Source organism: Ascaphus truei, chromosome 20 (genome assembly GCF_040206685.1).
Source record: "Ascaphus truei isolate aAscTru1 chromosome 20, aAscTru1.hap1, whole genome shotgun sequence".
Classification (NCBI taxonomy): Eukaryota; Metazoa; Chordata; class Amphibia; order Anura; family Ascaphidae; genus Ascaphus; species Ascaphus truei.
In genome coordinates this window covers 3,070,986-3,076,741 of record NC_134502.1, presented here as the reverse complement: position 1 = coordinate 3,076,741, position 5,756 = coordinate 3,070,986, and the positions used below count along the sequence as shown (strand labels likewise).

The 5,756-nt window shown below is 45.8% G+C and overlaps 1 long non-coding RNA gene across 1 annotated transcript; it reads left to right on the top strand.

The window, feature by feature from the left end:
- Nucleotides 1–2,323: 2,323 nt before the first annotated feature.
- LOC142470654 (uncharacterized) lies at nucleotides 2,324–4,422 on the top strand. The gene is made up of 3 exons (XR_012789299.1): nucleotides 2,324–2,461; nucleotides 3,177–3,203; nucleotides 4,329–4,422. It is a non-coding gene; the product is annotated as an uncharacterized LOC142470654 (long non-coding RNA).
- The last annotated feature ends 1,334 nt before the right edge of the window (nucleotides 4,423–5,756 follow it).

The following is a 5,756-nucleotide window of genomic DNA, read 5'->3' as shown; positions in this document are numbered from 1 at the left end:
CCCTTTCCCACCCCCTACACCCCCACCCTTTTTCTCACTATCCCTTCCATCCATTTATGGCCCTGTCTGTTGATGTATCCTTCTCTTTGCCATTCCCTAAGAGAAATCAAAAAGGGAAAAGGATAAATGAATTAAAGAGACGCTGATAGTACAATGGGATATTTAGGATAGGATACCAAGATTATGAACTATATGAAGGAGAAGAGATTGGTTCACAGTATCAAAAGCAGCAGAAATGTAAAGTAATATTAAAAGGTAGGAATCACCTTAGTCTTTGGCAGTATGAAACTAATGAGCTATTTTGGTTTGGGCTTTCAGTGAAGTGAGCTTGTAGATGGTCTAGCAGACCAAAACCAGCTATCCGGTGGAGGGTAGAAGGTGTGGGATTCCAACTCTCCCTTGGCACCTCTCCTTACTCCTCGTAACTGAAGCACCTCATCTCACCTGTACCATGTGTTTGCATACCTACTCCATGCTGGTACCACCATCTTACAGCCGACCTGCTTTTGAAGCCTGTAGGCCCGTTTCAGTCTATTCAAGGTTTGTGGCATTCTGGTACTTTGTCCATGAACCACCATTCACCGCAAAGAAGACGTCTTGTTCTCAGTATCTCTGCTTCACTCCCGGATCCCCCTGTTAATCCTCGGATAATCCCTTTAATCTCAGGCCCCTAAATGGGCTTTGGCTAAGGCGAGAAGAGTGATTAGATCTCCTAGTCCTCTTCTGTATTGGTCCTGCCTCTAGTAATTTAGCCAGCTCAGTTTTTCCATGATTAGATCCTTGCTTAACTGCTTAACTGCCCACCATATGTTCCCTGAGAAAGCTCTCCTCACCATCCAGCAATGTCTCAAGCCTAACCCTGCTCAGCTACAATTCAATGTTATCCATGGCCATGAATCCCTGAGTAGAATATTGAATTTGGTCTCTTACATAAAAGCTAGACTCACACAATTCCTAAATCCTGCCTAAGGGATACATGTTCAGGAACTAACTTCAGAGAGGGAGAAATTCAAAGCGCAAATACACTGGTCCCAAAAACCTCACCCACTAGACAACTTATGCCCCCAAAAATTAAACCAACAACACTCTTTAAAAAATTCAAAGAAAAACATGACAGCTAAGAAATACCATTCCCCCTATTGCTCCAAGACCTTGTCAGTTTGGTCATGCTCACTCTCCTGCTAATACAAAGTGCAACTTAACTTCCACACAGGTGTCAGCCCACGAGGGCGATGATGACCGAGAGTGCCTGAGGCCTATCATTTCAGAGAGAGGATTTCATAAGACAGGTGGAAGCTTTGGGTTGACCAAGAGGCCAAATACAAGGACTAGAAGGTCCATCCAATCTTGGTTTACAAATTGTTTGATGCCAGGCAATTTCTAGAGAGATTAAGAACTAGGACTAACAAGACTATGGCTACTTAGAACACACTTGTGCCTAGAAGTGTCCAAATAGAATTGGTTATAGAACAAACTCAAGAACATGAATGTTGGACTGATGCTTTGAGAGATAGCCTAAAGGCACAGGAAGATGGAGGTTGACTTAAAAAATGGAGACCTCAACTTCCACAAAGGCCTAAAACTTATCCAGAACAATTATTGTCAAAGCAAAAAAGGGGTTGAGACCTGAGCTTGTTTAATATAAATTGAGGTCTCTATATTTCCCCCCGAGCTTACGCTTTAGGAGGACTGAATGTGTTTGTGTATAGGAGGGTGGTCCTAATAAAAGTTATGGGGGAAACTGATGCGAATAAGAGGGTGATCCTTTTACAGTCTGTTGGGCAGCTGATATGTGTACTGTAAATTGTGATCCTATTAAATTATACAGTATATTCAGATACTCTAATTACTGTACAGTGCAGCATGTTGAAGACCATAATATTTAGGTATCTATAAACTGTTCAGCTGAGAAAAATTGTAATTGCAGCTTCAGTGAGCAGTTTGTCACCTTGTCACCATCACTGTCATTGCACTGTGATTGTCATTGTCACAGAGACTAGAACTGACGTATCCTTTAATTTCGGAGTGTTTCTGGGACATTGTATCCCATACGTGCCTCGTTCCTCTTTAATTCGTGGAATTAGATTAATTGAGTCAATCACGGACCTGAATCAAAGGCCAGAAATAAACCTCCATGAGGTATGACAGGTTCTAATCCATAAAATTATCCCAATCCACTCAACGCTAAAATTATTCCTAATCCTGACACACATACATCTGAGAATGTCCTACATACAGACCACGTGTGTCGGCATGACTGTCCTGTCCTGTGTTTGGGAGATATATAAACCTACAGGTTCCAGGGTAGGGGATATCAGAGCTTTGTGTTTTTACCTGACATTAACAGCTGTCCCTGGAGTGGGTTTGAACTCAGCAATCAGCATGGCTAGTGAACGCTCAATGTGTAAAGCCGGACTGTGGGTTGTGGCTGCCTGTCTCATACTGAGTCTGCAGGGAGCAGGTGAGTGATATTGATCTCTCTCTCTCTCTCTCTCTCCTTTATCTTTCTCTATCCTCTCTCTCTCTCTCTCTCTCTCTCTCTCTCTCTCTCTCTCGCTCTCTCTCTCTCTCTCTCTCTCTCTCATTCTCTCTCTCTCAAGATAAGTCTCTCTCTCTCTCTCAAGATAAGTCTCTCTCTCTCTCTCAAGATAAGTCTATCTCTCAATATAAGTATCTCTCTCAAGATAAGTCTCTATCTCAAGATAAGTCTCTCTCTGTTGGTGTCAACGATGCCTCATTGAAACAGCTAGTCTCTCAATCTCCATGTCTCCATCCCCCTCTCTCTCTCTCTCTTCAGTCTATCCCTCTCGCTCACTCTCTTTCTGTCTCTTGTTATCTCGCTCTGCCACTATCTTTCCACTTCTATCTATATAAACTTTTTAAATCTAATACACTATCATTAATTCAGTCTCTTTCTCTCTCTTCCTCCTCTCCCTCCCTTGTATCTAATCTCGACTCTCTCTCTCTCTCTCTCTCTCTCTCTCTCTCTCTCTCTCTCTCTCTCTCTCTCTCTCTCTCTCTCTCTCTCTCTCTCTCTCTCTCTCTCTCTGTCTCTCTCTCTCTCTCTCTCCTTTATCTCGCTACCTCTCTCCTTTATCTCGCTCCCTCTCTCATTTTCTTTGTTTCCCATTTGTGAATCTAACACAACGCTTTGTTTTTCATTTTTATTCCAACAGAGGCTCAGACAAACACAACTGCCACTGGTATGTATTATAGCACCAACAGGAGCTATGTGTCTGTCCCTCCCCCCGCAGGGTGACACAGTGACACAGGCAGAAGGGAGCAATGTGTCTGTCCCTCCCCCCGCACGGTGACACAGTGACGCAGACAGAAGGGAGCTATGAGTCTGTCCCTCCCCCCGCAGGGTGACACAGTGACACAGACAGAAGGGAGCTATGAGCCTGTCCCTCCCCCCGCAGTGTGACACAGTGACACAGACAGAAGGGAGCTATGTGTCAGTCCCTCTCCCCGCAGGGTGACAATGTGGCACAGACAGAAGGGAGCTATGAGTCTGTCCCTCCCCCCGCAGGGTGACACAGTGACACAGACAGAAGGGAGCTATGAGTCTGTCCCTCCCCCGCAGGGTGACACAGTGACACAGACAGAAGGGAGCTATGAGTCTGTCCCTCCCCCCGCAGGGTGACACAGTGACACAGACAGAAGGGAGCTATGAGTCTGTCCCTCCCCCCGCAGGGTGACACAGTGACACAGACAGAAGGGAGCTATGAGTCTGTCCCTCCCCCCGCAGGGTGACACAGTGACACAGACAGAAGGGAGGTATGAGTCTGTCCCTCCCCCCCGCAGGGTGACACAGTGACACAGACAGAAGGGAGCTATGTGTCTGTCCCTCCCCACCGCATGTTGACAGAGTGACACAGACAGAAGGGAGCTATGAGTCTGTCCCTCCCCCCCGCAGGGTGACACAGTGACACAGACAGAAGGGATGTATGAGTCTGTCCCTCCCCCTGTAGGGTGACACAGTGACACAGACAGAAGGAAGCTATGTGTCTTTCCCTCCCCCCGCAGGGTGACACAGTGACACAGACAGAAGGGAGCTATGACCCTGTCCCTCCCCCGCAGGGTGACAGAGTGACACAGACAGAAGGGAGCTATGAGTCTGTCCCTCCCCCCGCAGGGTGACACAGTAACACAGACACAAGGGAGCTATGAGCCTGTCCCTCCCCCGCAGGGTGACACAGTGACACAGACAGAAGGGAGCTATGAGTCTGTCCCTCCCCCGCAGGGTGACACAGTGACACAGACAGAAGGGAGCTATGAGCCTGTCCCTCCTCCGCAGGGTCACACTGTGTCCTTCTCTCTTGTCACAGGTGTCCCAGGATGGGGTGTGGCTCTCTTAGTCCTGACCTCACTGATCCTCGCCTGCCTGCTTTGCAGTCTTGGCTGTGTGGTAAGAAACCCCAAACACTTACATAGGTTCCTAGCACATGGTATATAAACTGACAGTAAATGATATAAGAAGGGGTCTCACCCTGGGATTGCAATAAGATATTAGGGTCAGCTGTGCCTCCCTCTTATTGGATAAGACAGGACATCTCACACAGAGGATTCCAATAAGTTTTTTGGGTTAGCGTTGCCTCTCTCTGATCGGATAAGAGGGACTTACACTGGGATACACTGGACACACACACACACACATACACACACACACACGGTTCCTATAAATTTATAGGACTAGCGGTGCCTCTCTGATGGGGTAAGAGAGCGTCCCACACAGGGGATTGCTATAAGGTAATAGGGTCAGCGGTGCCTCCCTGTGATGGGATAAGAGGGCGTCTCATGCAAATGATTCTTTCAAGTTAAATGTAATATATGATAAAAGGAGAATTTTGATGGTTCAATGTAATATACCATTGAATATATAAATTATATTAATTCACTATTAATATTAATGATCTAACCTACCCAATGTATTATCTTTCCTTTCAGCCTTTGCTGTTTAAGAGCTGTGGAGGAGATAGCAATTGTGGATTTTCACACGGAAAATAACACTGAAAAGTCTCTTCGTAAAGCGTTCTGGATCCTGTAGTCTGGATCTCCCTTCTCTGGTTCTGGATTTACAGTGCATTATGGACCCTGCAGCTCCGGATCTCTATCCGAATCTGGATTTGCAATGCATTCTGGTCATAATCTCTACCTACCTGTTTTTTTTTCTGAACTTTACTCACATGTAATTGTATTAATTAAAACGATAATCTAAAATATAATTCCTAGCATGTGTACCTCTAATGCGAAAATTGTGGGAAATGTATTTGAAAAAAAATGTTCAAGTGTGAAAAAGATAAATCATTAAAATAAGTGTTTAAATAACGCATTTTATTTCGGTTACTGATCTATCAATCTATTGCCCATATCAGGACTATCCATCTACTGTATGACCGTGAACTTAGATGAGGATGACCAAGGAAAGTGAGATGTAGAACTTGGACTAGCCGTGTTCCTACTACAAGTTTGAAGTCTTGGGCTACAGTACCAAGTGAGACTAAGGCCTGATGACTACTTAGAACTAGAACATGTTTATGTCTTCGAGCAGGGGTGAGCAAAATTACCAACACACACCCCCTTGTCTCCTCTTTCCTCCGGCTCGTGCCCCCCCCCCCTCCCTGCACGGCTCCGGCATCAAATGACGCATTGGGGTCATTTGATGTCACGTTGCCAGGGCAATGTGATGTCACGTGAGCCCACAGTGTTATTTGACGCCGGTTGCCATGGAGACGTGACGCTGGACCTCCTGGTAA